Genomic DNA, 4894 nt, shown 5'->3' with positions numbered 1-4894 from the left:
AACGCCCGGGGGGAGGGCTGTCCGGGGCCCATGGAGCCCGTCCTGGGCACTGTGACATGCCGTCGGCCTGGAGGTGGGAGCCCCGGACGCCCGGGGGAAGGCTGCCCGGGACCCGTGGAGCCCTTCCCGGGTACTTTGCCATCCCGTTGGCCTCCTGGAGATGGGTGCCCCGGACGCCCGGGGGAGGTCTGTCCGGGGCCCATGGAGCCCGTCCTGGGCAGTGTGACATGCCGTCGGCCTAAAGGTGGGAGCCCCGGACGCCCGGGGGAAGGCTGCCCGGGACCCGTGGAGCCCTTCCCGGGTACTTTGCCATCCCGTTGGCCTCATGGAGATGGGTGCCCCGGACGCCCAGGGGAGGTCTGTCCGGGACACGTGGAGCCCGTCCTGGGCATTGAGCCATGCCGTTGGCCCGGAGAATGGAGCCCCCAGATGCCCGGGGGAGGTGTTGCCCAGGCATATCTCATCTGGTCCCCCGGGCAGAGAACCACCAGCCCTGGAGAGGTGTCCGGGCGTACCCTGCCCCTAGTAATCCGGAGGGAAATTACCCCCCTTTCTTGCAATCCGTGCACGCGAGGTGACAGAGGGGACCCAAGGCGTAAAAGAACCCGACCTCATGGAGCCCTAGCTGGGATCCAGGAGCCGAATGGCACCTCATCGGGACTTCCAGGGAAGCCCGGCCATCTGGTCGCCCCATTGGAAAGCATCGCGGGCGACCAGAGGGCCGGGATCGAAAGGACTCCCAGCTCCCCATCCATCCCAAGCCTTCGCGGTAGGGTTCCTGACTGCCTGCCCACGCAAGGCAGGGCTCTTGGACCCCGGCTGGGCCTCAGGCGCAGGTTGGACCACCGGAGCTCTAGGGCCCGGACGACCTGGGGGAGGAATGCCCGGGACCCGTGGAGCCCGTCCTGGGTACTTTGACATGCCGTCTGCCTGGAGGTGGGTGCCCCGGACGCCCCGGGGGAAGCTGCCCGGGACCCATGGAGCCCGTCCTGGGTACTTTGACATTCCGTCGGCCTGGAGGTGGGAGCCCCGGACGCCCCGGGGGGAGGTCTGCCCGGGACCCATGGAGCCCGTCCTGGGTACTTTGCCAATGCCGTTGGCCTCATGGAGATGGGTGCCCCGGACGCCCGGGGGACGAATGCCCGGGACGCATGGAGCCCGTCCTGGGCACTTTTCCATGCCTTCGGCCTGGAGCCCCCAGACACCCAGGGGAGGACCACCGTGAAAACCATGGAGCCCGACCCGGGCACTCTGCCATACCGTCAGCCTAGATGGAGCCCCGGACGCCCAGGGGACGAATGCCCGGGACGCATGGAGCCCGTCCTGGGCACTTTTCAATGCTGTCAGCCTGGATGGAGCCCCGGACGCCCGGGGGACGACTGCCCAGGAGCCATGGAGCCCGTCCTGGGCAATTTGACATGCAGTTGGCCTGGAGGAAGGAAGCCCCGGGTGGCCTAGGGAGGTGTTGCCCAGGCATAGCCCATCTGGTCCCCATGGCAGAGAACCACCAGCCTCGGAGGGGTGTCCGGGCGTACCCTTCTCCCTAGTAATCCGGAGGAAAATTACCCCCTTTTCTTGTAATCTGTGCACGCGAGGTGACAGAGGGGACCCAAGGCGCGAATGTACCCAACCTCCTGGAGCCCTCGCTGGGATCCGGGCGGCGAATGGCACCTCATCGGGACTTCCAGGGAAGTTCGGCCATCTGGTCGCCCCATAGGAAAGCGTTGCGGGCGACCAGATGCCCGAGGGGATCCGGGCGACCAGATGGCCGAGGGAATCTGGGCGATCAGATGGCTGGACACGGAAGTGAAGCCGCCTGGACTCTCCCGACCCTGTCCCCGTCCCCGTGCCCGTGCCCGGGACGCATGGAGCCCGTCCTGGGCACTTTTCCATGCCTTCGGCCTGGAGCCCCCAGACACCCAGGGGAGGACCACCGTGAAAGCCATGGAGCCCGACCCGGGCACTCTGCCATGCCGTCGGCCTGGATGGAGCCCCGGACGCCCGGGGGACAAATGCCCGGGACGCATGGAGCCCGTCCTGGGCACTTTTCCATGCCTTCGGCCTGGAGCGCCCCGACACCCTGGGGAGGACCACCCTGGAAACCATGGAGCCCGACCCGGGCACTCTGCCATGCCGTTGGCCTGGATGGAGCCCCGGACGCCCGGGGGACAAATGCCCGGGACGCATGGAGCCCGTCCTGGGTACTTTTCCATGCCGTCGGCCAGGAGCCCCCTGACACCCAGGGGAGGACCACCGTGAAAACCATGGAGCCCGACCCGGGCACTCTGCCATACCGTCAGCCTGGATGTAGCCCCGGACGCCCGGGGGACGAATGCCCGGGACGCATGGAGCCCGTCCCGGGCACTCTGCCATGCCGTCCCGACAAATTCGTACGGACTCCTAACCTTACGACACGGATCGGAATCGAGCCCTCTCTGACCCAGCAGTTTCAGGCGCCCGGGGGACGAATGCCCGGGACGCATGGAGCCCGACCCGGGCACACTGCCTTGCCGCCGGCCTGGATGGAGCCCCGGACGCCCGGGGGACGAATGCCCGGGACGCATGGAGCCCGTCCCGGGCACTCTGCCATGCCGTCGGCCTGGATGGAGCCCCGGACGCCCGGGGGACGACTGCCCAAGAGCCATGGAGCCCATCCCGGGCACTCTGCCATGCCGTCCCGACAAATTCGTACGGACTCCTAACCTTCCGACACGGATCGGAATCGAGCCCTTTCTGACCCAGCAGATTTCAGGTTGATTTGCTATATACTTTACGTACGATTTTATGGGGGCCGATTCCGATCCGGTACGTAAAAGCAAATACGACCGACATGTCGGACAACCACGTACACCCAGGGGATAGGACTGCCCGGGTCACATGGACCCCGTCCTGGGCACTCTGATCTGCCGCCGGCGCCGGGGATCGAACCGTGATCACCAGATGGGGATATCCCAAAAATCTGGCATGGATACGGCCCGCCAGGACAGGTTTGGGCACCCCTGGCCTAGAGACCCTTACGGGTGATTGTGCGCCTTACAAATGTGGATTATTATTATTATTATTATTTGGGCCGATCCGGTTCGTAAAAGCACATCTGCCCGAATCTGTCGGACAACCACGTACGCCCGGGAGAGGACTGCCCGGGACCCGTCGAGCCCGTCCTGGTCACTCTGACCTGCCATCGGCCTGGAGAAGGGAGCACCGGACGCCCGGGGGGAGGACTGCCCGGGACCCGTGGAGCCCGTCCTGGGCACTCTGACCTGCCGTCTGCCCGGGGAAGGGAGCCCCGGACACCCGGGGGGAGGACTGCCCGGGACCCATGGAGCCCGTCCTGGGCACTCTGACCTGCCGACGGCCCGGGGAAGGGAGCCCCGGACGCCCGGGGGAGGACTGCCCGGGACCCGTGGAACTCGTCCTGGGCACTCTGACATGCCGCTGACCCGGGGAAGGGAACCCCGGACGCCCGGGAGCCGTGGAGCCCGTCCTGGGCACTCTGACAAGCCGTCGGACCGGGGAAGGGAGCCCCGGACGCCCGGGACCCGTGGAGCCTGTCCTGGGAACTCCGGCATGCCGTTGGCCCAGGGAAGGGAGTCCCAGATACCCGGGACCCGTGGAGCCCGTCATGGGCACTCTGACAAGCCGGTGTCCCGGGGAAGGGAGCCCCGGACACCCGGGACTCGTGGAGCCCGTCCTGGGCACTCTGGCATGCCGTTGGCCTGGGGAAGGGAGCCCCGGACGCCCGGTGGGGGAGGACTGCCAGGCACCCGTGGAGCCCGTCCTGGGCACTTTGACCTGCCGTTGGCCTGGAGATGGAAGCCCCGGATGCCTGGGGGAGGACTGCCCGGGACCCATGGAGCCCGTCCCGGGTACTTTGCCATGCTGTTGGCCTCCTGGAGATGGGTGCCCCGGACGCCCGGGGGAGGACTGCCCGGGACGTATGGAGCCCGTCCCGGGCACTTTTCCATGCCGTCGGCAGGGATGGAGCCCCGGACGCCCGGGGGACGACTGCCCAAGAGCCATGGAGCCCGTCCTGGGCAATTTGACAAGCCGTTGGCCTGGAGGAAGGAAGCCCCGGGTGGCCTAGGGAGGTGTTACCCAGGCATAGCCCATCTGGTCCCCCTAGCAGAGAACCACCAACCTTGGAGGGGTGTCCGGGCGTACCCTGTCCCTAGTAATCCGGAGGGAAATTACCTGACTTTCTTGCAATCTGTGCACACGAGGTGACAGAGGGGACCCAAGGCGCGAAAGTACCCGACCTCCTGGAGCCCTCGCTGGGATCCGGGAGGCGAATGGCACCTCATCATGACTTCCAGGGAGACCAGATGGCCGAGGCGAGAGGGGCGACCAGATGGCCGGGACCAAAATGACGCCAATCTGCCTGCCCCGGAGCTGCAGGGCTCTGGGGCTGCAGGGTTCCGGGGGCTGCAAAGCTGCAGGTCTCTGGGGCTGCAGGGCTCCGGGGCTTCAGGCCTCCCCGGGCCCTGATGGACCCTCCGTCCCGGGCGCCTCCGACCCCCGGCCGGCTTGCAGGACGGAGGGGGGATTCCCGCACCACTGGGCCCTGCCGGACGGGGCTCAAGCCCCGGGCCCGGTCCCCGGCCCCAGTCCCGGCTTTCCGAACCCTAGGCCGGGCCGGGGAGAGCCTCCCCTGGGCCCCCGGTGGACCCTCCGTCCCGGGCGCCCCGGACCCCCGGCCGGATTGCTGGACGGAGGGGTACCAGCACCCTTGGGGCCTGGCCAGATGGAGTTCAAGCCCCGGGTCCGGTCCCACCTTCCGAACCCTACCCAGGCTGGGGAGAGCCTCCCCGGGAACCGGTGGAGCCCCGTCCCCAGCGCAGGGACCCACTGGTGGCCTGTGGGACAGGGGGCTCCAGCACCCTCGGGCCTGGCCAGA

Source organism: Lissotriton helveticus, chromosome 4_2, assembly GCF_964261635.1.
Source record: "Lissotriton helveticus chromosome 4_2, aLisHel1.1, whole genome shotgun sequence".
NCBI lineage: Eukaryota > Metazoa > Chordata > Amphibia > Caudata > Salamandridae > Lissotriton > Lissotriton helveticus.
Note: the sequence above shows the minus strand (reverse complement) of the source record.